This window comes from Chionomys nivalis, chromosome X (assembly GCF_950005125.1).
Source record: "Chionomys nivalis chromosome X, mChiNiv1.1, whole genome shotgun sequence".
Lineage (NCBI taxonomy): Eukaryota > Metazoa > Chordata > Mammalia > Rodentia > Cricetidae > Chionomys > Chionomys nivalis.
The window spans coordinates 98817464-98845353 of NC_080112.1; the positions used below are offsets into that span (position 1 = coordinate 98817464).

Below are 27890 nucleotides of genomic sequence, written 5' to 3' on the forward strand. Positions count from 1 at the left end.
GGGTCTGTGAGATGAACAAGAAGAGGAAGATGTCACTGCACATCTTTGACTTGACTGGATGCAGACAGACTACTCCATCCCTATATTCAGTACAGTAGAGTGCAGGAGCGTTCTCATCTGCCTTCCTATCCTCTCTATGAGGTTTCTCTCCCCTTTCTCTGCCTTCTAGTAGAACAGAGGAGAAAACTGCGAACTCTCCCTGCAGAACCAGCTCCTGGAGAAGAACCAAGTGTGGTGTGGTCTTGTCAGCCTGTTACCTAAGCAAGAGTAACAAGATCATGTGGGACTTACCAGGTGAGACATTTCCTTTTCTCTTCCCATCCGTGTGACCAGCAGAGGATCTGTGATGCCTTGTAGGAACACATCTTGTTGAGCAGGTAGCAGCAATAGCAGCACACTGTGGAACAATGGCATTCATAGACTCCCCAGATGACTGAACCCTGTAGGGTCCCTTTAAATGACCAGGACTGAAATGGAAGCCATCTCCATCAGACAGACCATTTCCCCGAATGGGCCATGCATTACTACATCATATTTGCAGGGAGTGCTTTTTAAAATGGTAGATATCTGGTCCATAACAGACACTGAATCAAACCCTGGGAAGTGGGGTGTGGCATAGCCACTTCTTTCTGATGACTGTCCATGTTAAAACGTATTGCCAGTGAGTTTGATATTCTGTCTTCCAGAATATGGAGTCACAGACTGCTTAATTCCATACCATGTTCTCTTGTTACTCCCGTAAATATCAGTGTGTTACATGGCATGTGAAATACGCATCAATTCCTTCATATATATCTATCCAGATAATCACATAGTGGCCTCTTTTGTGAGTGCCGGGTTCTTGCACTGAGAAACTAGCATGGGTCCTTGTATATCATGTTAGATAGGCAAACTGTCAGTAAGCAGAAGAAATCAGTAATCAGAGAAATTCAATGTATTATTTGTGCTTTAAAGATCATAAAGGGGATAGGAAGTATTTGAGATGGACATTGTGGTATGTGATGTTACCCTCAAAGGTTTCAGAAGTTAGCATGTGATCTGAGTCCTGAGTGACAAAAAGATGCAAGGCCGTGCACAAGCCGTGTTGTGGGTGTGCTTGCCCCCATGGAGAACAGTGGCTCTAAGAGCAGAGGACAAGGCCAGTGGCCAGAGCCTTGAAGACAATGTGGACACTGCTTGGGGATAGGAAAGAAAGGAAGATATGTGTCCTTTCAGCTGTGTATGACATTTGGATTATATGATCATTGTGGAAGGAGAGTTATGGAATTGTCATGATTTGATTCCTTTTGGTGGAAGGTGACTTGGCACTGCACAGAGACAGGCCTGAGGAGGGCGAGATGAGGGAGGGTGTGGAGACAGTGGAGATGTTTCAGAAGACAGGGGAGGGATGGGAGTGGTATGCAAGAGGGATGAAGCCACGCTGCGTGATCAGCGGGAGAGCCGCCCTGTGCAGCCTTCTCTGCGAGAGGGCGGATAGCACCTGTATGCGCTGTGCATTTTCCTTGTGGAGACGTCGCTCTAACGTTTCTGGATTTGTCTGACCACATGGAGACACAGTGCTTCCGTTTACTGACATCTGTTGTTACACATGTTTTTGACACAGGATAGTTTGAAAACCCAAACTAGTTATTGTAAAACTTAGCAATTTAATAACTTGTCAGCTGATAAATAATTTTAAGATGTAAACTTTTCTAAGTACAACTAACTGTAGCAGAATTTCCAAAAGAATAAGAATCTAACATTTGTCTAATGAAAAGCAAACCTAACGTTTAATGTATTTTTGAAAATGGCTGCTCTACAGCGTGTACTGCTGTAGTTTTACAGTTTTACAGACGAAGCAAATGAATAGGTTTTAGGCAGAGTCAAAATGAAATCGGTCTCTAGGTGCTGCAGCTACTGCTTCTATTCTTTCTCCAGAAGAAAACTGCCTTTAGAAATGCATATTTTTGACAGGTGCTGGTGGTACACGCATTTAATCCCAGCACTCATGAGATGGAGGCACCTGGATGTCTGAGTTCAAGACCAGCCTGTAATACCTGGACAACCAGGACTACACAGAGACCACAAATGCTTGTACTGAAACACCCCACCCTGCCAATTGCACACTTCATTAGGCTGACATATACACAGGGACTTCTGACTGGTATTTAAAGCACATATTATCATTAAAGGCTCCCAAAATTTGCCGATGAGCAGTGTGATGCTCTCATTTCACAGAGTGGGAAGCAAGGCTCAGAGCATAGGTTCTTCCTCTGTTTTCTCCTCACATAAATGCCCAGCTTGTGTTTGGAAAATGGGTCCAGGACATCTTGGCTCAGGGAACCAAAGTTGCTGGGACTAGGAAGGTCCCACATCTCTCTGACTCTAGAACAGTGGTTCTCAACCTGTGACTTTGACCCCTTCAGCAAACGTCTATCCCCAAACTATTTTTATTGTGATTCTTACCTGTAACAACTTTACAGCGATGATGTAGCAACAGAAATAATTTTCTGGCTGGGATCACCACACATGAGGGACTGTATAAGAGTCGCGTCACAGCATTAGGAAGGCTGAGAACCACTGCTGTACAGACATCCAACACAGAATCTGGCTTCTCAGATATGTCTGGGATCCCTTCATCATTGTTCCCATACTCCTAGAGAGGCACAGCCCCACATCAGGAAACACACACTCACATCTCTCTGCGAGGGGACCCTGTTCTTCTTTCCCTGTCATTTCTATCTCCACACACTATGCTATATTTCCTAATTTGCTTTTTTTATATCTTAATGCTCATCTTAAGGATGTGTCTGATCTTTTGGCCAACCTTTTTCCTGTTTTGTGATTCTTCTGCAGGGTCTCGGTCATTGTTCTGCACACACAACCACAGACAGTACAACAGCAGCCTCCAGACCCTTGTTGCTGACCTTTGAGGACGCTGGGCATCTAAGGTAGGTTTGCTGGCAGGAGACTTGCTCTCAGGAACATGATGTCCTTACCAGAGGATGCTGCAGCACTTAGATCTGCCCAGCATCTGATGGCCCCATCCCAGCTCTTCACAAATGTGGTGGGAGCACATTTGGGGATTTTCAAATTGGTCCCTAAACACTGCTATTGCTCCCCTGGCTGTGCAGGACATTCCCAGCTATATTCTTGATTTCTCTGGTAGCTGATCAATGAGAATGATATACCATGAAAAGAAGTCATTGGTGAATTTAAAAAGCCACAGTACAGGGGCTGGCGACACAGCTCACGTGGTAGAATGATTGATTGCCTAGAATGTAAATTGCTCTGGGTTCTTTGACACTCTGGGCATATTCACCCTCACCTGTAATACCAGCACTCAAGGCGTAGAGGGAGGAGGAAAGAGGCGTGAGAGTCATTACTGTTTATGAGAGTATGGCTCCCAGCGCCCATGGCAGATAGCTCACAACTGCCTTTAACTCCAGCTCCATCAGGAGTCAATGCCTCTGCCAATCGTGTGCGTACCACAGACAGACAGACAGACAGACAGACATGCATAATTAAAAGTAAAACTAAAATCCAAACAAGAAAACAGAAGCATCAGCTCCAGGTTATTGAACCAAGGGGAAAACACAGTGGAATTTAAAATATATGAACATTAAAATGGCTAATGGACTTTAACAGTCTACAGTCTTCCTGGAGAGATGGTTCAGTGGTTCAGAGTGCATTCTGTTCTTGCTGAGGACGCAAGGTCTGTTTCCAGCATCCATTTCCAACATCCATGATGGACCGTACCTCAGCTCCAGGAAGGTATGACCTCTCCTGACCTCTGTAGGCACCGGAATTGATGTGTACATACACATAAGAGTATACACAACCTAATTATTATTAAGTTATGCACATTCTTTGACTTAAAATCATTTACAAATTAAAATAGTTGTTGTGAAACATTAAAGAAAAATGCTCAAATGCCAGGCAGTAATGAGAACAGTTTTCATCAGCGTTATGTGGCAAATGCGTGCACTTCCAGCTATTTGAACGCTGGGGTTACAGGATCATTAGTGCTAAGAAGTTTCAGAACAGCCTGAATAGCCTAGAGAGCCCCTGACTGAAAATGAAAACCAAACAATAACCAGAAATATCTCAGAAAATGCTAAATTTCTTAAAATAGCAATCTTAGAGTACATGGTTTTTCAAGAGGTGTGTATCATTATAAAATAAATTTTTGCAAGGAATTCAATGATAAAATTACTTATTTCTTGGGAATTCAACAATACACATGTAGAAAATGGAATGAAAATGTTACTGGGCCCAGAAGAAAACAGTAGCATTTAGAATGTGTTTGCATTAAAATGAATACTTGAGTGGGGGCAGTGTGGTAAGCTTGGAAGACCAGCAGCACTCTGAAGGCTGAGAGAGGAAGGTGAAGAGTCCCAGGCTGGGCTGGGCTGCTCCGTGAGACTCTGCCCTAAACACACAAAGTAGATAGCAGGTCTATTATCGTTCCTTTCACTGTGGGAAAGTTTCATCTTAGTTCTGTCATGGGAAGCCATCCTCTTTCCATCGGATGCGAGGCACAGCCCTGTGCGTCCCTGGCAGACACATTAAAGATTAGCATCCTCTAAACGAGGAAGTGACTTCCTCACCACCACATACAGCAAGGTGCACAGAAAATTGCGGCTGGGACTGTACTCACATAGATCATTCTCAGGAGAGTTCCCTGCAGACAGCCCTGTGCCTTAGGGGTAGGAATCAGACCAGCGACAGACACAGATTTCCTTATGGTACTACATGTGCTTTCCTGTGGTGTTTGAAATTTTGTATCCAGGAAGGAAAGCACTTTAAAGTGTAAACAGAGAAAAATACTTGTCCTCCAGCTGGTAAAAGCGGGGCTGGGGAGACAGCTAAATCAGTAAAGTGCTGGCCTTGTGGGCATGAGGCCTGAGTTCCATCCCCAGAGAACATCATCAAGAAAATGAAGCTAAACTACAGCAGGAAAAGTAGCAGGTGTGGCGGGGGATGCTTGTGTGTGAAGGTGGAGCTGAGCCCATCCCTGGAGTGTGCTGACCAGCCAACCCAGCCTGCCTTGCGTGTTCCAGGCCAGTGAGAAACCTTGTCTAAGAAAAACTTGAGGGGGGTGGAGCCTGAGGTACATCACCGGAGGCTGTCTTCTGTCCCCTGACCACATGCATGTATGGGCACAGACAGGCACACACAGGCACACATGCACACAATTGCACACACACTCACAGGCACACATGCACATATGCACGAACCCAAAATCTGTGCATTCCTTTGTGTGTGTGTGTGTGTGTGTTTACACACAGAGCTCTACCATCTCTATCTAATGAGGCAGCTTTATGTTAACCTTATACTGCGATTGGCCTACAATCTCAGGTTTACATTTGATATACCTAAGATGTCAAGTTTTGTGTGCCAGGAAATTATACTGAGGTGAAAAAAAACACTGCCTTATCTCCACAGGTAAGGTCCCTTCAAGTCCAGGTCACAGCCAATGTTCCCTCCCACCCAACCATAGACTTCACATGGCCCAAGACTCTCACTTATGTAGTTCCCACTATGGCCAGGAGGTGGCACTCAAACTACATACCTACATTTATTTTCTTTAAAAGCGCTGATGTTTTATGGAACAGCAATGCGTTTTCAGTGTGTTTGGAAAGCTGGCACACATACAGAGCCGTTCCATTTATGGACTGCAGCAACTGTAGTGATCCACAACTCACTTCATCCTCCCTGAGTGTAAGGTGGGCAGTGCACACGGGATACAGAGTGGTTGGTGCTCTGTAGAGAACATGAATGTGGTGGTCACATTGAATCCCCTGACAATGGGATGGGTGGATTTCCTAGACTTTCCATCCCATCTCCAGGAGGCTGTGGTACAGCCCCCAGATCGCCACCTGCCAGGCAAGTTGTATCCTGGTCAGTCACTGGCACTGTGTTGCACCATGCCTGCTGAGGACTTCCAAGAGCACCCTGCTGTTTGTGGTGTGGTTTCCAAGTCTGCTTCCATGCTTATCACTTTTACAGTCAAATTAGAATCATTCCGTCCAAGATGGTTTAGTTTTTGTGTGTATGCTTGTGGATTGCTGTATGTATGTGCACGTTCGTATGACTGTGGAGGCCACAAGAGGACATTGGGTGGCCTGCTCCGTCCCTTCCCACTCCTGACGCGGGCTCCCACCTGACAATCCATCTTCCACACAGCGGCGGAGCCACGACGCATGTGTCACTGTGGCCAGCAGTTTCATTTTTGAAGGTCTTGGTGGAAAGGACAGTCGTGGAGTACAGGAACACTGTGCGCCACTGGTAAGGATCTGGCCTCTCGCCATCATGAGCAAAATTTTGTATATGAGAGGAACAGCAATCTTTTATTTTTCTACTTTAAAATTTCCAGATAAACAGCTAGAGACATACATGGAAGACTGATCTACATCAAGTTATGATCTTTCTAACCCAACTGTCCCGTTATTGTGCTCGTCTTCTCAGGAAAATGTATTTTATTTACATGCGGAGCAGCTCACTATGTACCCTAGGTTGGTCTGGAACTCACTGTGGAGCCCAAATTGGATTGAATTCATAATACAATCTCTCATAACATTTGCTTATTTTAAGTTTCAAGCATGTTAAGTCCTACACTGCAGGATGCCAGCTTCAGGAGAACCCACTCCTTTTCCTGACCCAGCTCCTACATCTATACCACCATAAGCTCTGGTGGTCCATCATTTCTATAATGGTAGGATTTAATGTCATTTCCATATCACAGCAAAGGAAGGATTTTTGGACATTTCCCCCCTTCACACGTCCTTTTCTGACCAGACTATGAGTTCTGACATCACAGATGAAGTGTAAGCTCTTTATACATTGTGGCCCTGCCACAGAGCACAGGTAATGTGGACTGTCACCCCTATGAGCGTAGTGCCCCTGTTGAGGAGTCAGGGAGCATTTCTGTAGGAGCAAATATGACACCACACGCTTCCTTTACTTAAGTTTGATGTGGGAATCCTTGTTAGCGTTTGCCAGGTTGAAGTGTGCATCATTTAAGCAGACATACTGCACCCTCTTTCCAGAACTGTTCATGGGATTACTTAGGACTTTAGAAATCAGAGTTTACCAGTGTGCATCCTGGGTCAACTTTCTCCACCTTCCCAGAGAAAGGAAGACCATTGTATAATCTGGAGAGCACACATGCCTCAGACACCGTCTGCATATGGCTAAGATGTAATATGTTTTCACCCTTACAATGTGGACCAAGATTTTGGGTCCCCTTTCTGTTGCAGGAAGATCTCCAAAGTACTTCCTTTACCTCCCCATCATTTTAGAACAACTAACTTGATATTGAAAGAGAAATTATCCCCTGAGTCCTACAAGAAGAGATAATGCAGAAGAAAAGAGGCAGGAACCCCAAGTCTCTTGACAGCCACAGGACATTGTCTTAGCTACTGCTCTATTGCTGTGAAGAGGCGCTGTGTTGAGGGAATTTACAGAACAAAGCATTAAATTGGGAGCTTGCTTACAGTGTCAGAGGGTTAGTCCAGTACCATCACTGTGGGCAGCATGGCAGCAGGCAGCCTGGCAGGGCACTGTAGCAGAGACTGAGAGTTTACATCCTGATCACAGGCAGGAGCCAGAGGGCTTTTGAGACATCAGAACTCACCCCAGTGACTCACCTCGTCCAATAGGGCCACACATCCTAATCTTTCTTAAACCATCCACCATTAGTATTGAAACATTAACCATAGGAGCTTATGGGGACCATCCTCATTCAAACTACCACCGTCCTGTAAGGGATTTCCTCTCCCCATCAGCAGCTGCAGAGGGAGAATTGTGGCTGGTGAATACCCATAAGTGCATAGACTAGAATCTGTTCTGAGATGTCAGTCATTAATAGAAGAGACTACTGTGTGACATTTGGGGAGAGCAGGAGGCCATTCAAGTTACTTGTCTAAAGAAATGTGCTCTTCAGAAGAGAGTGGTCCCCGTTTAGCCTCCTCATGGATAAACCCGCGTATACAGAAACTGTAAAGACCTTGAGCACACAGGAATTTACGAAACACCATCGGTCGTGGTCACTGTTCTATCACTGTGAAGAGACACCATGAGCAAGGGCACTCTTATCAAAGAAAGCATTCACGTGGCTTGCTTGTAGTTTCTGAGACTGGTCTGTGACCAACACAGCAGGGAGCATGGTGGCACACAGGCAGACATGGTGTTGGAGAAGCAGCTGAGAGTTCTATTACCTGATCCACAGGGAGAGAGACGGTGACACTGGGCCTGGCATGGGATGTTGAAATTCAAAGCCCACCCCCAATGGCACACTTCCTCCAATGATGCCACATCTACACCAACAAGGACACCACACATCCTAAGCCTTCTGAAGGAGTGCCCCTCCCTGGAGACTAAGCATTCAAATACATGAGCCTATGGGGGCCATTCTTATTCAAACCTCCACACCACCTCCAGACTCCAAGAGATTTGAGTCTGTGTTTGCCAGGCACATATCCCTGGGGTGGTCTATGCTGTAGCTAAGAGAACATTAGCAGACAAAAGTTTCCCTTTTATCCCACATTGATGCTCCCCCACTTTTTTACAAAGAGGATGTGTGAAATTTCTCTTTTTTTTTTTTAGCATAACGTGACCTTCTCCCCACTTTGTGCTCTTGTAGGGGTAGCATAAACACAACCTGGCCAGTAAGGTTTCCCTTCCAATTCTGCAGTTGCTTCTAAGATACAGTCTGAGACATTATAGCAGGATATCAGATGTGCAGATAGCCAGAGTTTGTGGAACTCATCAATTTCTCAGACATGCACAGACAGGTGTTCTCTTCGGGTGCTTAGCTGACTTTGTGCAAATGAAAACATCGTGCAACTTACTAAAATGGGAAACTCAGAGATTTGAATTGTCACGATGCTCGAAGAAGCAGGCCCACTGATGAAAGAAGTGTCCTTGAGTCATTCCTTGTGAGTGGGCACAAATATCCACAGGGGAATTTCCTTTTGTAAGAAGCAGCTATAGAATGAGATGGTGGAGCATGCAGACAGGGGACTACCGTAATAAATTCCTAGCACACTGAAGTAAGTTAACTATGTATGCCACCCTCGGGAAGCTAGAGAGATAGATGGTTCTTGGCAAGAAAAATAATCTGTTAAAATTGGAGGCAGGTGGCTGGGTGATGCTGGCGCACACCTTTAATTCCAGCATTCGGGAGGTAGAGGCAGGAAGATCTCTGTGAGCTTGAAGCCAGCCTGGTCTACAAGAGCTATTTCCAGGACAGGCTCCAAAGCTACAGAGAAACCCTGTCTCAATCCCACCCCACCAGTGGAGGCAGGTAACATCTGATTATTCATGTTAGAATGGCAGGACCGCAAGGCATCTAGCCAGTGGCCTACAGCCATGAGAACTGGGGCGGCTGACGGGGATTCAAGGATCCATGCATTCAGGGCAACAGAGACATCAGTATACTCTGGTTCGTGGCATCTTCTGGACATAATAGGAAAGCTTTTGAGACATTACATTTCCAGTGATTATCTCTCAAATGAGCCGATGGATTTTTACAGAATTGAAATCCTTCACATACTATATAGTACATAGAAGGATCTCAACAGATTCCACCCTGGCCCAACTTTCTCCTTCCTACCATGGAAGCAAGGAGAGTGGCTAGAATCAAACAGTATGACTCACGTGGAGGCCACCTGGAATGGTAACAATAAGAAGCAGCCCACACTCATGCTTGCATTGAGCTTCAAGCTTTGGAGACATTATTGTGATGTAGGGTGTTGATGGTGATGGATTTTAGACTGTTTCTTATTAACTTCGGTCTCCTTGATATATAGTTCAGTATCAGAACATTGATATTGATACTGGTAATACTGATATTCAGTATCAGATTTCCACTGACTTATAGTTGACAGGATCATACACACACGAGAGAGAGAAAGAGAGAGAGGCAGAGAGATCATAAGCCCCTGACTCTCCAGCTGATTCACTGTAGCATCGAGATTCCTGCACTGTGATGTACTCTGCTCCATTAGCTTCACCATAGACATAGGGTTGCTGACTGAGCAGTCACAAGCACACAGTTAAGGAGAAGGAATGGGTTTGTGTGATTCTTCATTAGCCTTTTTCTGACTGTGTAAGTTGGGAATAATGATGTCTTCCTCCTAGAATGGTTAGGAGTGAGTAATGTTAAACATATGATCGCTGAGATGTGTGCAGTTGTCAATGAAATAGTAGATAAAGATCCCGATTCCACCTTTTCTTTCTTCTGGAGAGTGTTCCTGAGATTCCTGTAGTTGGGTCGTCTGGGACTACTTTCATAAGAGTAGCTATTATGCTCTCTCTGTCTCTGTTTCTCTCTCTTTTTCCCTCCCTCCCTCACTCCCTCTTGCCCTCCCTCCCCCTCGTGTATGTGTGTCCCTATAAAAAGGATTTTTCTCTTTTATTGAACATACTAGACAGTGTCACACGGGGAAGGAATGAGGGACAGTTTACAGAATTCTTTAGCAGGGTGCTTACAAGGGATTGAGTCAGTGACTCCAACCGACCTAGATATACAGACAAATGCTAACAAGTAATACCTCTGTGTTGTCTTCAACATTTACGGCAGGTATTCATTCTGTGAGGTTGTGCGATTGCTTTCAACCTAAATTTGCTATTGGCAGCATTTATTACCACAGCGTGCATACAATACATTCCTCTGGGTCAGGGGCACAGAGGAATATGCCCGTAACTGAAAGTTACAGCTATGCATTAGCTTAGGCTGTAAAAGTTGATTGCATTGGAAAATTGCAAGGCAAGTAAGGTTTGTTGTTGCATTGTTCTCTGAAATGTAGGTTAAATAAGTAGGCCCAGTATAGAGTAGGAAAGCAGTCTTAAGTGACCATTACCTCAGTAATGAGGTCCAGCAAAGGTTCCAGTCTCTTAGAATGTAAGCCATATTGTCATAACATCGTGTCGCCACAATTCCCAGATGCTCATAGTAGCTTTACGAACAGAAACACAATGTTCCACCAAGGGGTGAAGAGATAAAGCAAGTGTGCTGTCCAAAGCCTGTCATCCCAGCATTTGGTAAACTGAAGCAGGGGTTCCACTCGGGAGCTCCTGATTGAAGGGGAAGGAGAAAAAGTGAAGAGAGCTGGCAAAGAGCTCCGTGGTAGAATGTCTGCCAACAAGCTGAAGGGCTTTGGTTCAGTCCTCAACACTGCTGCAAACAAGTCAATAAGAGTCATCAATATGTGCAACGATATGGGAAAATTAAACATAAAATTTGTGGATGATATAATACGAATTAAAAAGCCAAAATCAGGGACTGGAGAGATGGCTCAGTGGTTAAGAGCACTGACTGCTCTTCCAGAGGCCCTGGGTTCAATTCCAAGCACCCACATGGCACCTCACAGCTGGCTGTAACGTCTGTTCTAGGGAGTCTGTTGCCCTCATACAGACATACCTGCAGACAAAACTCCAACATAAATAAAATAAAAATAAACTTTTAAAAAGCCAAAATTGAACCCAACAAAAACTCTCCTGTAACAATTTTGCTGGGGAACCCCTCCTCTGCCAGAACAGAGCTGTTATGTTGGGGAAGCCTTTCCCTGGAACAAGGCTAGCTATAGGCTTTTGCTATGTTTATGGTGACTTTGTGGTCAGGATTGCTTTCCAACCGAGCTGCAGTGCTTACAACTGCTGTTTAAGCTGGAGTTAACCAGAAGATACCAGTGATCCAGTGGGGTGACCTCTTGCGTTCTGCCCCAATTTTACCAAGGAGAAGCTGGGCTACGTGGAAAGAGTCAAGGGTAGCACACTCCCTTAAGGACAGGATCCCATATCTCTGCTGCCCTTGAGCCTCCTTGCCCCCAAGTTTCAAAGTAGTAACCAGTCCTCTTAGATCAGTGATCCCTGCCTCTCTCAACCGTGCAAGGATGCCCACCTCAGGATAACCACAAGAGAAGGAAAGAGGGACCCCGTTCTCTTAATCACAACCCCTTGTTCTTGGTCAAAACCTGCCATGTTGTCAAAAAAGAGGTGTCAGGTTTCTATGGCAACTGGGACGCACTTAGTCTTCCCCCCCAAACCGGAAATGACTGTGTACCCACCCAGTCTTCACGTTCCCCCACCCCCACCCCCATTTCTGAGAACAAAGCACCTTTCACCCTTGAGGCCACCTGAGAAAACGTTCATTAGATTAGGACGCAGACCATTGACAGATTTTAAAAAGTATGATTTTAGCTGCAGAATGTGCTTTAAAAGACATTTCGGTCACCATAATGACGTCATGTTTCTAGGGCAATCGCGATGCTAGGATTGTTAGAAAATCTTAAAATGTCTCCACATGGACTTCTTTTCCATGCCCTTGCTTGTCTCCGAAACTAAACTCTTTAAGATAACCAAACTAAACACAGTCATTTGAGAAAGTGTGCCAGGTTGCTTTCTGTTAGCAGAACCCTGTGCAAGTTTTGGAAGCAAACCACGTTAGTGGCAGCGAATCCCTGTTTTCGGTAGATGAGGCACATCTAACTAAAAACTTATGGGTCGCCTTGATGACGTCAGGTTACTGTGGCAACAGCGACCTGCAGTCTCCTTCCACTCCGGCACTGTTTACACACAACCTTCCTTTCTCTCCCTTATTTTTCTCTGAAAGCAAAACGCTTGCTCTTTTTGCAGGCTACCATCTTAAAGGGGGATGTAGACAACTGGCAAAATTCTTCTCAGTTTCTGGACAGCAAACACGTGTCTGTTTGCAGGAGGTTTTTTTTTTTTTTTTTTTTTTTTTTTTTTTTTTTTTTTTTTTTTTTTTTTTTGCTATAATTGTGAATATAGGGGACTTTTATCGTCAGAGAGACCCACATGTACTTATTATGAAACTGCATAGCCTGTGTTCAAATCTAGCCTTTTCACTCCATTTGCCTGCATCAATTCCCGTATATTTAAAGTCAGGCAATAGCTGCATCTCATAGGTTGTGAAAATTTTTTAAAAGTATAACTTACCATTTAGCATCAGATAACAAGGAAGTTATTATTGCATATTATTAAGATTCCTTTCACAAAACAATGTGCCTTACCCTCTCTGAGGACTGGGTGGGGATGTGGGGAGGGTGTGTGGAGGGAATGGGAGGAGAGGAGGGAGTGGGAACTTGGATTGGTATTTTTAAAAATCTAATAAATTAAAAATAAAAAGATTTCTTTCACCAGTGCTATTATTATGTTGATTGATACAGATAGGTGTGGATTAATATACAGATATGGCTTTCATCAAAGATGGTAAAGCCATGCCATTTGCATTCCTCAGAAAATATGAGTTACTGGGCTGACATCATGGTTTAACGGGTAAAGCACTTACTGCCATGACGAAAGTAGAGAAACGACTCCCAAGGATTGCCCTCTGACCTCCACACATGGGCTGTACTGCTAATTTTCTTGGTGTCCTGTCCTATTGTAAATGATAGCTTATGCTTCCTTTTTTAAAGACTTAGCATTACATTTATTGATGCATGTGCATGGCGACAAAATATCATAGTTTTCCATTATGTTTCCCCTGAACTTTCCCCAAACCAGGCACTTGAATTGGCAGAAGACACCTCTGGGTACGCACTGAGCAGAGTGCTAGGATTGAAAAGGAACCTTCCCCCCCAACCCCCACCACCACACCCCCACCACCACACCCTCCCCCATGTTCTTGTTTTGAACACTTGGTCCAGGTTAATGGCTCCATTTAGGAAAGTTGTAGCTTCTGAAGGAGATGGAGCTTAGTTGGAGAAAGTAGTTCACTTCGGATGCTTCTTTGGGAATATGTTACCCTACTGAGCTCTCGAATTCCTGTCAGGCATGTGATAAACACCTTTCTTCTGCCGCACACTTCTGCTCTCACGTTATCACGGGGCTGATCATTCATCTTCTCTGTGGTGGACTGAACCAGGATTAAACCTTTCCTTCTGGAAGCTTTACCTGGTGTGTTGGTCACACCTTTGTGAAAAAACCTCTTCATCCATAGCATGCTAGCTAGGAAATATTTGTGACTGACTCCTGTGTGTGCCGTTGTGTCTGCTGAGCTAGCTGTCTCGTGAGTGTCTGGGAACTGCTTTGTTATCATCTCTTGTCTCACTCCAAGAGTGCTAGGATGACACACAAGTACTCTCTCACCTTTATCTGAGTTCTGGGGATCTGAACTCAGGTCTTCATGCTCTTGTGGCAAGCATCTTACCCTTGGAGCCGTCTTCTCTCACTCACATTTACTTCTCCCTGCTGTATTCTAAAGTCTGTGATTCTCTCTCTCTCTCTCTCTCTCTCTCTCTCTCTCTCTCTCTCTCTCTCTCTCTCTCTCTCCCTCCCTCCCTCCCCCCTCCCTCCTTCCCTCCCTCCCTCTTTCTTTGAGGTAGTTTTGTTGTTGTTGTTGTTTTCTCGAGACAGGGTTTCTTTTTTGTTTTGTTTTGTTTTGTTTTGTTTTGTTTTTTCGAGACAGGGTTTCTCTGTAGCTTTGGTTCCTGTCCCGGAACTAGCTCTTGTAGACCAGGCTGGCCTCGAACTCCCAGAGATCCGCCTGCCTCTGCCTCCCGAGTGCTGGGATTAAAGGCGTGCACCACCACCGCCCGGCGAGACAGGGTTTCTTTGTGTAGCCCTGGCTGTCCTGGAAGTCACTCTGTAGACCAGGCTGGGATTGAACTCACAGAGATAAAGAGATCCTCCAGTCTCTGCCTCTGCTTCCAAAGCGCTGGGATTAAAGGCATATGCCACCGCCACCACCTAGGCAAAATCTTCTCATTAAGAGTTATAGTATGTTTTCTTTCTGAACCCGCCACACTTCTTCTAAGGTTCTATCCCAAAGGTATAATAAATCACACTGCACAAATATCAAAAGACATGAATATAAGCATAAGGTCTTTCCTTGTAAAAAAAAAAGAAGATGAAAAATACTATAGATGTTCACTAATGGGGGAGTCACTGAATAATACAAGGTACATCCACATCCTATGCTATATATAATGCAGGAATAATAAAGCAGGATTCCCTTTCTCTACTGTGTAAGGGATATTCAGTGTATATTACTAAGAGAAGAAATTAAGATATGGAAAAACATCTAGAGTACTTACTATATAACGCTGTGGCACTGGCTAGCTATGAAAGCCATTCAAATTTAAGATTAAATTCATAATTAAAATTTCATGTTCCTGTCATACTCATATTTCATGTGTTCATATATTCAGTGTCCCAAATGTAAAGAAATTTAATGGAAAGCAAAACAAATAAGATTTATGTTACTTGAGTAACAAAACGTTAGGAAAACCACTGCAAAAGAATTAAGTATTTATGTGAACCTTCTTTGCATACCAACGTTTAGCAAAGTTGATAAGAAGTTCCTGTAATAGAAAATCCTAAATAATACATACATAGTTTTAAAATTATGATATCACTGGGCTGGAGAGATGGCTCGGAGATTGCCTGCTCTTCCAAAGGTCCTGAGTTCAATTTCTAGCAACCACATGGTGGCTCACAACCATCTGTAATGGGGTCTAGTGCCCTCTTCTGGCCTGCAGGCATACACACAGACAGAATATTGTATACATAATAAATAAGCAAATAAATAAATAAATAATTATGATAGCACCCTTTTAACAATGAAGATCTACACAACATTCTTCCTTGTTTGCAAAAACTTTGGTGTGCAATACATAATAGAAATTGTATGATCACTTCACCAGGTTAATCACCAGGTGATCAGCTTTGATGTTACCAGAAGAAAGACAACTAGAACAGTGAGTTCTTAATGAGACTGTAGGAATAAGCATCACCAGAGCTGACCTATTTTTGCCAAACTCTGAGTTTAGTTTAGCCTCTAATTTCAATATGAATTTAAAAGGTATAGAAGTGACCCAAATAATATATGGCATACTAAGGGTTAAATCAGCAGTCTTCATAGGGCAGAAGACAAACTCTTAATGGAGTCTGAAAAATTAAAGACTTTGAGCTAATGTTATTTTGGGTGTATCTTTGTGGATGAGATTAAACTTGAATTTGTGAGCTGAGCAAAACAGCTTGCCTTTTCAGATTCACATCACCCAAACAACCGATGGCTGGACTAAACTCGACAGACCGAACTGACTGCTTGAACTGAGCTATCTTCTTTCACTGGCTTCAGAACTGAATGCAAAAGTGACATTTCAACTGGAAATTCTAGCATTGGTTCTCCCAGTTCTTTGCCCTTGATATTAAGCTGTAACTATTTTATAGGTTATCCATTATTTATAACATGACTACCTAATGATCATGTAAGCCACTACATCTACATGGTATTAATCTACATGGTATCATATCCATTTGGTCCTCTTGGGATATGTTTCTCTTGAGAACATGGACTAATGCAGAGGGGAGAGGACACACATTCTTATACTTAAAAGAGACATAGCACTGGAGATTTACCTACTAAAACTAGTGGCAGCTGAGTCCAATGACACATGTGTTTAATCCCAGCATTTGGGAGGCTTATCCAGAATAACCAGATATCCAAGGTCATCCTCAAACCCCCTCTCAAAACAAGGACTGGAGTTGTAGCTCAGGTGGTAGAGTACTTGGCTAGAATCTGTGGCACCCTGGATTCAATCCTCACCACTATATAAAACCAGACTGTCTGGTGCATGCCTGTAATCCTAGCACTTAGGCTGTGGCAGGAGAAGCTGGAATTCAAGATCTGCCTGAGATACACGAGGCACACCGTCTCTAAGACTTTGAGATACCAAAATATCCACACAAATAGAAGAACTAGTTGGATGTCACCAAGTGTTGGCAAGCATGTGGAATACATTGAGTTCTTGCCTGGAAATTTAGACTGGAACAATCGTTTTTAAATCGTGCTTGGCAGTATCTACTGATGCAAGTAGATATAAATTATATGAGTCAGAAATGCCACTTAAGAAGCAAATCTAGCAGGGCGGTGGTAGTGCACGCCTTTAAACTGCATTCGGGAGACAGAGGCAGGTGGATCCCTGTGAATTCGAGGCCAGCCTGGTCTACAAGAGCTAGCTCCAGGACATCAAGGGCTGTGACACAGAGAAACCCTGTCTCAAAAAATAAAATAAAATAAAATAAAATAAAATAAAATAAAATAAAAACAAAGAAGCAAATCAAAACCACAGATGGGTTTTGGAAGTCGTTTTAGTTGGACACCAGGGGAGAATGCCAGCAACAGACTCTTCGTGACCATGGTATGCTACTATACTTCATAAGAGAGCTACAACACAACAGCTTTGTACTTTATCACCTCTGTTGTCATCCATGATATCCTGGAACCTGTCTATAAAGTTAATAGCTCTGCTTGTAGAAATTTCCAGGGTGGCAAATGGGAGCAATGTTGGCTTGTGAGGGTCGAAATTAGGAAGGAACTATATGGCTCTGGGTTGACCAGATGTGTGACTGGGAATTTTGTCGTTCATCACTGGAAATTGTGGTTTAAGAATGAATGGTAGAAGCTCAATGTTGTGGTTCAGGTCTGTAATTACATCACTCAGGAGGCAGATGGGCACATCTCTGTGTGTTCAAAGCCAGCTTGGTCTACATAGTGAGTTCCAAGACACCCAGGGCTGAATAGTAAAACCTTGTCTCCAAAAACCAACAATGGTGAAAAAAGCTAGAGCAGCGGCTCGGAAGTTAAGAGCACTTGCTGTTCTTTCAGTTTGCTTCCCAGTACCCAAACTGGGTAGCTGACAATTGCCTGTCACTCTAAATCCAAGGACACTGACACCCTCTTCTCTCCTCCATGAGCATCTATAGAGGCATACACAAAATTAAAAATAAAATTAAATCTTAGAAAGGAAGACTGAAAAATAGGTGTGTAGGTGTTGTGATTGTTAAAATGCCTGGATAAGCACAGTGAACTCTAAAGACTCAGTTTACACATGAGAATCTTCTCAGAACAGTCAAGAATGTTATCCATGGACCCAAAGATTTGGGATTACACCTGAGGCCTGGAATCATGGAAATCTCCTGAGCACCATGCCAGTATCTAATTCATAAGACATGGAACAATTTAAATTTGCTAAGAAAGGCCTTCCAACCTTCTGAGATAGTTGCGTCTCCCCACCATGAAAGGTGTTCAGTTCTTAGTGTGGTAACCCACATCTCTACCTGAGTCCAAGTCCTGGAGGTGGGACTCTGCCTTGCTCTTCACACCAGCCTCCAATAAAAAGGCATTAAAATGTAAAAATGGCATCAGGTTTCTGTGGTACCTATGGTGCACATGATGTTCTACAAACTGAAGGTGTCTTCACCCAGCTCACCCTTCTGTGACCTCTCATTCCCTGAAAGTAAAACTTCTTCACCCTTCAGGTCACCCAAAGAAACTCATACTCACTAGGAAAGAGGAGGCCAGGAGGCAGGCAATTAGCAAAGTTGTCCCACGTTAAGGACCACAGAAATTTCCCATTGTCAGGGGGGGTTGCTGCCTTCAAATGTGACTTTCGAGGAATACTATCAGAGAGACCTGAGGAGATCTCCTAGTGGATTTCTAGGTGAGCTAGCCCTGTAAAGGGAGGAAGACACACTTTGCCATCTCTTGCAAAAGAACTGATAGACTGGCCATAATCACACACACTTTGCCATCTCTTGCAAAAGAAATGATAAACTGGCCATAATGACACACTTTACTGATTCAGGAGCAGCAAAGCTTCACTGTTGTGTTTGAGTGACAGGCTTTGGATAATAGAGAAAGCACAGTCATTTCAACAATGTATTGATTGATCCCAAGAAATCCTTATTTTCCATTCCAAATATTCTCTTACATGGGAAGGTGTGTTTCCCTAATCTCACCATACATTCATCTCTTCACCGTGACAATAACAACTTAGGTTACTGCAGAGTATAAAAGGAGAAACTGCCCAGGTTGTCTCCTTCACCCATAGAGGTACTAAGGTGAGATTTTCACTTTAGTAAGCAATCGAGTAAATGAAAGTCTACACCTCACCGCATACACTAACACACTAGCTACAGTCAAAAGTATCACAATACCCCAAACACCCTTCCTGAAGAAAAAAGCTACATATTATCCTATAATAAGAGATCATGGTAAAAAGGTGGATAGGAAGTCATGGAGGCCACATTTCCAATATTCACTTGTGCTCGGTAAAACAATGGCTATTGAATATTTTCCAGGATTCTTCTGTGCATTAACCAGGCACAGCTGGGTGTTATGCACTCCATTAGGATCTGTCAGTAGAGGTTTTCAGCAATCTGGAAGTATTCAGAGATGCCCCTTAGGAGAACACTTGTATGTCACTATTCCTAGGAAGACAAGGACAAGAGTCTACTAACCCCAGAGAGGGAACCAATGACCGACCAAAGTAAAAGACACAACACCACCGAAGTCCAACTTGGTGAAACAAGGAGTTTATTAGAGTTCCATATGGGAGCATGGGTGAGGGGTTACTTACAGGTGGGAGAACCACTCAGGGGCAGCCGTATGCCTGAAAGCCCCAGCGTGGGCGGTGACAACAAAATCTGGAAACGTGGCCCTCGGTGAACAAGTTGCTTATATAAACTTGTTAAGGAAAGTGCCCTGTGCATCTGGCCAGTTTAAAGACTTCCAGAGACTCCTGAATTGTTTACTTCTGAGTCTCAAGGAGCCTGTCTTCAGAATTTCCTGAGTCTTAGCAAACCCCGTTTAGAAATTCCTAGGTCCTTATGAGCCAGGAGCAATTGCTTAGAACATTCTGCTTCTACTCCACATTGTCTGTTGCGTTTATAGTTGTCAGATTAACTCAACTCCATACAATTACAGTTCTACAAAACAATTACTTTCATTGGTTGTAGCATGTCATGTTATTTTACTTATCTGAAATTTGGATTCTATGGGATATGAAGTATTTAATGTTACATCTAGTCAATCTAGGGACTCTCAAGAAAAGAGCTAAGAGAAATGTTCCAATGGCAGGTCGATGGAAAACTGGTAGCTCAGATTAACAACACAGACAAAACATTGACGTCCATCATGGTAGCATTTGATGTTGTATGTTAGCTGATAGAATAAAGTAATGCACTGCTTCTAAGGATGCCTGGGAAGATTTTTAGGGAAAAGATTAGGATTTGACTCAGTAGACAATTGAATAAAAGATATCTTCCTTCCACAGTGTGCGCAGAAACATCTAGCCAATTGATAGGCCCAGACACAAGAACTGTGCCTTGGCTGCAATGAGCTTATGGAATGATGCTGACTGTACATGGAAAATGAAGGGTAGCTGAGTACCTAGGGAGAGGACAAGCAGCTTTCTTCCAGAGAGGCTTGTCCTAGACTCAACTAATTCCAAATAAGAAAACTGACTCAGGACCACCTTTCACAGCACACCCCAATCCAGAGTCCCTGCACATACAAACTCAGTGTCTCTATTACGCTCTCACAGTGCCGGTGGGGATTTTCCACTGTAAACATAGTGAGGCCTGCTACCATATAGCTCAGGGAAGTCCATGAATTCCAGAGCTTTCTGACATTCTTCAGAGGGCTGGACTCCAAGCCTGCCTGTCACCTGGTGTAGAAGGAATACTGAAGGCTCCTGCCACGTTTTCCCCCTGCTATTTCTTAATCTCCTCTGCTGCTTCTTCTTGTGGAGGTTGTGAGGCAAGAGAGGCTGCTCATCTCAGCCACTGGGAGGACCAGAGTCTTCCCACTGCAGTGGCCACCTGGACATTTCCCTCACCCTGCAAGATCAGGGATGGAAGGCACATAGTGAAACACCGCCTCAGGGTCAGAGTTCCCGAAGGATGGGCTCTAGGAAATTGGGGACATGGTCACCTCTGCCCTGAACAGTATGGACAGTGGGAGAAGAGGGACTGCTTCCTTAAGCAGTAGGAAAATTCATAGTTTTAACAAGAATTTATTGTATATATTTATTGTGCTGGTATGTAGTGTGTTCATTTCAGGGAATGAGTGTGAAGCTCAGGCGACAATTTACAGGAGTTGGTTCTTTTCTTCCACCAAGTAGGTTCCAGCCCTCAAACTCATTGGGCTGCGCTGTAAGCACCTTTGCCTGGTGAGACATCAGATGGGCCAAGAATTCCACAGTCTTGGTACTTCTGTGTGCATGTCCCAACCCTGCCATAAAAGAATGCATGAATGTTTCCAATTGGGCAAAATATGCAAGTCAAGAAATCTTAGTAGATGTTAGTCTATGTTCTTCTAGTGTTAGAAAGTAGAATTGCTTTTTATTTTCTCTAATTTCCATATGTATTCCATAGTTTACATTGATGTCTCAACATATGTCTTGCGGTAATTCTGGACTTCACACTCTAGAAGGGAAAGCTTAATGACTGAGTTGTCTTTATGCTACACCCATTTAAATAGAAAATGTGACAGAGGAAAACCCCATACATTGCTGGAGGAGAAATTCCATGTCGTCCCTATGTAGAAAAACTAGGCAACGTTGACCAAAAGTCAGATGTGAGGCTTCCACAGCTACCGCAGTCTCAGGCACTAAGGAGAGAGTCGCAGGTATGATGTACACATGAGAAAACATGCACAAGGAGGGTCGAACAGCATAGCCACACATGTCCAAGTCGTCCCAGATGACCTGACCCCAGAAACCTCAGAAATCCTCTCTGGAATGGAAAGCTGCATTCTGTATATTAATCTATGGGTTCTTTGGCAGCTACGTACACGCTAACACTCAGGTGTATTGCATAATTCTATGACCATCCCCAGATGTCGGGATCCTAAGGGCACTGATCTCCCTGAGTGTTCTGAGTGAGTGGACCCCAGCACTGCCCTCTGATGCCCCAACCTTGCCTATAGGGAAACTCCATAGTTGCCTTAGGTCCTGCAACTCACATTATGATCACCAGATGGCACTTGGCTCTATTTTCTAAAGGAAATATAGGAATTTTTTTATGAAACAAAAATACTCCTCAAAATAGGTAACAAAATAATAAGTTCTAGTGCGCCTTGTTTCTCTTTGTGTATTGTGAATTATACAAGACTGAGTGAAGGTACACACGCACTCAAACACACCAATTTATTTCTGTGAATTAGTAGTTTATTGTGTGCCAGGCATCATCATTCTAACCCCATATCTACATGTCTCACACAATTCCTTTTTCCCTCTTTTGATCTGCTCAAATGAATTACCATGGGAACAATTCAAAGAGACTGCCTTAACCTGTCTGGTCCACAAAGAAAAACAAATGCTGCCTTGGGAAACCAAGGAAAATTTGGCCCATCCTTCCCATAGTGCTAGCTGTCAGGCCCCACCCTGCTCCTGGCTATATCTCTCTTACAGAGGGGAGGGAGGATAAACCTTTTGTGGTGTCTGTCTTGGAAGTTATCCTTGGTGCGGCGTAGATTTTTTTCTGATTCTGCTTTTCATTTGATAGTGCAATTAACATGCTTCCATAATTAACTAAGTATGGGTCATCTATAAGAAAGCAATTTGTTTTTTACTGCTGAGTAGTACTCTAGTATGTATATATTCCATACTTTCTTCATCCATTCTTGCATTGAAGGGCATCTAGGTTGTTTCCAGGTTCTGGCTATTACAAACAATGCTGCTATGAACATAGTTGAGCATATACTTTTGTTGTATGATAGGGCATTTCTTGGGTATATTCCCAAGAGTGGTATTGCTGGGTCCAGGGGTAGGTTGATCCCAAAATTCCTGAGAAACCGCCACACTGTTTTCCAAAGTGGTTGCACAAGTTTGCATTCCCACCAGTAAAGGATGAGTGTACCCCTTTCTCCACAACCTCTACAGCAATGACTTCCTGAATTTTGCAGGCAAATAGACGGAAATAGAAAACACTATCCTGAGTGAGGTGAGCCAGACCCAAAAAGAGGAACAGGGGATGTACTCACTCATATTTGGTTTCTAGCCATAAATAAAGGACATTGAGCCTATAATACGTGATCCTAGAGAAGCTAAATAAGAAGGTGAACCCAAAGAAAAACATATAGGCATCCTCCTGAATATTAACCTTCATCAGGCGATGAAAGGAGACAGAGACAGAGACCCACACTGGAGTACCGGACTGAAATCTCAAGGTCCAAATCAGGAGCAGAAGGAGAGAGAGCACGAGCAAGGAACTCAGGACCACGAGGGGTGCACCCACACACTGAGACAATGGGGATGTTCTATCAGGAACTCACGAAGGTCAGCTGGCCCCGGTCTAAAGAAGCATGGGATAAAACTGGACTCGCTGAACATAGCAGACAATGAGGACTACTGAGAACTCAAGAACAATGGCAATGGGTTTTTGATCCTACTGCACGTACTGGCTTTGTGGGAGCCTAGGCAGTTTGGATGCTCACCTTACTGGACCTGGATGGAGGTGGGTGGTCCTTGGACTTCCCACAGGGCAGGGAACCCTGATTGCTCTTAGGGCTGACGAGGGAGGGGGACTTGATTGGGGAGGGGGAGGGAAATGGGAGGCGGTGGTGGGGAAAAGGCAGAAATGTTTAATAAACACATAAATAAATAAATAAATAAATAAATAAATAAATGAATGAATGAATAAATGAATAAATAAATAAATGAATGAATGAAAGCAATTTGTTTAAGGGGGACATTGAGGTGACACCAAGCACGTGACTTCCCTTTCGCACAGTGTGGGACTAGAGCCAGAGCCACAGGACTCAGAGAGGAAGAAGAACCACGTCTTCAAAGACAAAGACAGGTAGAGGGTCCAGTCTGAGCAGGTACCTCTCCTGATTTCAGGAAATGCTCACCGCAGGTTTCTCACATAGGAGTCACCTCCTCTCAGCTCTCCCCGCGGGTAGTCTGTGAGCAAAGAGACACTCTTCTCCATTGCTAGAGAGAATGCAACTGTTCTCCAAGTCTATGGAGGGATCTTATGCTAGTTCAAACCACAAGTGTGCATTCTGGGGACCAGGGATCTTTTTTCTAAGGATCCATCCCAAAAAACACGGAAGGGGACACAAAGACTCTCTCAGAACAACAATGTAGAACACCAAGAGCAGAACTATAAAAAACATCTATGGGAAGGAGAGAGTAACGGCACGATCTCAGGTGTTACTACGACTCAAATGACGAGGTACGCATGTGCTAAGCCAGCTATGGTGGTGTGCATCTGTGATGCCAACAGGCTGATGGTAAAGACAAGAGTATAGTCGTTTTGAGGCTATCCTGAGCTACATAGTGAGTTCAAGTTTTACCCGACTTATATACTGAGATCATATCTCAAAACAAACAAAGTGATTTTTAAAAAGGCAACATGAAGTCCAAGATTATAGTTCTACAGAGTGATCTCCAGGACATATTGTGAATGTACAACACAAGGTGAAAAAATGAGGCCAGGGTTATCTGCCTAATGTTTTCCTCACAGTTACATGTGGCACATGGAGGTTAATAAATTATATAACCCTATTTAAAATAAATAAAGTCAGATTTTAACAAACAAAATTTAACCGTACTTATAAATGTCACCCTCAGCACTGCTCAGATTTCTGGTGGCCAACAACTACAGACAGCTAGTGCTTCCTGGGCTGGGCAGTGCACATAGCGAGCATTTTCATCAATTCAGAAAGGTGCATTGGGAACAGAGAGTGCACACCTTTATTGTGAGTGGGAGAATTGATAAAATATGTATGCTTGTGCTTTGAAACACTGGATAGTAGAGTGCCCCCCAAGAAAAGAAAATGATTTCCTATAGAGTGCCCTGGAAGAAACCAGGACAGACGCTGACATTTATGCTCTTGAAGATGCTGAAGTACTCATTCCATGCCCTGAATCCAATCAACTACTTATCACCAACAACTCCATTGCTAAAAACGCTGCCCCCTCAAAGATGCCTGGGGAAAACGGCTGATTCCAGATTTGGGTCAGGAATGCAACAGATAAGCGCACAGTGACCTATGGCATCAGGAAGAATTTGGAAAAGACTCAGAAGTCCGTGTTAAAATGGAGATCTTCACGTGAGTGCAGAAAGTCAGACTTATCAGGGAGATATGGAATATTTTCTCTTACAGATTGAATTAAAGACCAGACGTGATGGTAGTAGCCAAACCTATGATTGTATAATATGTATGAGTTTAATTGGAGTTACCTGACGAAAGGGATGATGCTCCTCCCAGAAGCCATGGATTATTAAAAGCCCAGTGCTAGGTGTGGGATACCCCCTCCAGCTGTTGGTCAGGGCTGTTCCAGTGATCCCCCAAAACAATACAGGTCATTGTCATTGCTCTTGATTCCTATTGCTTAAGACACCACACACTTTGGCCACAGGGTATGGAGAAATCAAGTTGACACTGACCAGAAACCTTCCTTCGTACTACCTAGTTTTCCTATTACCAGAAGATACAACCAGGCTACTGAGGGGAGGAAACTCATCAATATTCTTATCCCTCTGTGAACTACAATAATGGCCAGCATGGCAGGATATGCCCATGGGTGAAGCAGTGGCATGAATATCACAGAGGCAACCAAGTAACTTTATGTTTGAATCTAAGGCCCACTCCACAGGAGGAAACACTTGCCTAGTACTATAAATCTGATCATGATCCCATGGTTGGCGAGTTCAGAGGTCCCAGAGGTGAAACTACTACCACCACCACTACCACCATCAGTACTACTACCACTATTATTACTATTACCACTACTCTCGTAGGTGGACATCATATGAAACTCTCCTAAACAAACAAATCTTAAAACAAATAAACTTCAAACCATCCTAACAGGAGAGACAACCAGAGCCCTGGCTCACTGCCATGTGGCACAGGCTGGACAGGTGCCACAGTGATAAGCAAGTGTGTAGTGGAGAGATGAGGGGGTAAGAGAAGTGGCGTGGGTCCATGTGCTGTGGAGAGAGGCAGAACTAGAGCCTTGCTGGCAATGAGGAACAGACTGAGGCATGTGATGTCCAGCCTATGCTGTCACTGGGGGCCATGCCTGCATTCAGGGCCCTGCCATAGCTGGGGTCTGTGTTGATATGAGGATTTCTATGGTCTGGGCTGCCGCCACCAAAGGCCATGTTGATGTCTAAGGACCATGCTGTTGCCAGGGCCATCCTGATCTGAGTGGCCTGTGCTGCCAACTGAGGCCATGGCGATGCCCAAGCCTTCTTGTGGACAAGGATCATGTCTGGGTCTGTGATCCTACTGTAGCCATTCAAGGTCTGTACTGATGTCTGAAGCCCGTATTACTACAAAAAGCCATGTGGAGGCCTGTGATCCAAGCTGCCACCTGAAGCCCTGTTGATGTTCAAGGGTGGTGCTGAGATGGCCATGCCCCTTGCCAGTAGCGGGAGAGTTGGTCCTGACTCACCTTCTGTCACACATTGGCATTGGTATGATGTGGGTGAGGAAGAACTGGTTCCGCCCCTTACTGGTCACCACACAGGTGGCTGAGGGGAATGCCTTTTACATAACTCCAAGTGTCTGAGATGATGACATGGTGCCTTCTCATCCTTTCCCCCAAGGAAGACTTTAGGGCCCAACAACAAGGGGAGCTCACACTACCCCTCTTTGGCTGCACCATCCTCCCCCCAGAGCTGGCCCTGCCCCTCACCAGCTGCCACAAGGCACTGGAGAGCTGTTGGAACCGTAACTGCTGGATCTCCATGACCTGGGGCAATAGCAAGATAGCAGAAAGGAGTCTCAGTGAGGGCTCAGTATTGATGATGTAGCATAAGCCAGAGACTTTGAAGCAAAGCAAGGACTCTTTGCAATGAACATTTGCAAACAAAGCTAGATGAGCTGCTGTGTGACACACTGCAGCTCCCAATGGCACTGTGATGGAGGAATATGTGGTGGAGAGGAAACAAAGCAGGAGCAAAGTGGCACATACACCGTGGAATGGGACAGAATGGAACAGTGGGAGAACTCTGTGGGTAACAGAGGAGCAAGGCGTTGCCCAGAGGGTTTGGCAAGATGTTTTCTGTTTTGTTTTGTAAATTTAATTTTTATTTTTTAGTTTCCTTTGTGGAGGGAGGCTACAAGGGTGAGGACAGATATGGAAGAACTGGGAAATTGGTGGGATTGGAGCACATGATGTGAAATTCCAAAGAAACAAGAATAAAAAATACTTTACAAACATCATAATGTCACATAGATTGGCCAACAAAAGGTCCCTAAGTTCCAAGTATTAAGTAGGATATAGAGTAGTGTACATGTCACATGCTGCTGTGTAGTGATGAGGCAAGCAGGCCTGCTTTTTGCCCCACCCGGCTCCTGCATGGTTAGCTTTACACCCGAAATAACAACACACAAATTGTATTCATTTAAACACTGCCTGATCCATTAGTTTCAGCCTCTTATTGGCTAACTCCCACATCTTGATTAACCCATTTCTATTATATCTGTGTAGCACCACAAGGCTGTGACTTACAGGGAAAGATCATAACCTACATCCATCTCAAGCCGGAGATTCATGGCATCTGCCTGACTCTGCTTTCTTTCTCCCAGCATTCTGTTCAGTCTACTCCACCTATCTAAATTCTGCCCTATCAAAAAGCCAAGGCAGTTTCTTTATTAACCAATGAAAGTAACACAAAGACAGATAACCCTCCTCCATCATTTCCCCTTTTTCTGTTTAAACAAAAAAGAAAGGCTTTCACTTTAACATAGTAAAATTACATATAACAAAACAGTTTTCAAGCAAGAATTACAGTTACAATATTTATATCTACTTTATCTTTTGTCATAACTAAGGAAAACTATAACTAACCATTCTTCAACTCCATCAAAGACTCCAGAAGGGTATAACATTACCTAAGCAAACAAGAAATAAGCAATTTCCAAACTCTAGAAATGACAGAGACATCTCACTGTCTGTACAGTCATCCAAAGTTCCTCTGTACCATTGGGGCATCCATCTTCGGCCTACAGGCCCATAGTATCCAGCAGACATTTCCATGAAGCAGGAAATTTCAGTTCAGTCACTTTCTTTTGTATCCTGCAGAATGTCTCACAGACACTTTCATGAATCATGTACCCCAAAGACCATCTAACC

General features: G+C 43.9%; 1 long non-coding RNA gene across 1 annotated transcript; it reads left to right on the plus strand.

Moving 5' to 3' along the window:
- LOC130868145 (uncharacterized) lies at positions 1–23284 on the plus strand. Its single transcript, XR_009056494.1, has 3 exons — positions 1–294; positions 2836–2930; positions 22909–23284. It is a non-coding gene; the product is annotated as an uncharacterized LOC130868145 (long non-coding RNA).
- Positions 23285–27890: the final 4606 nt, after the last annotated feature.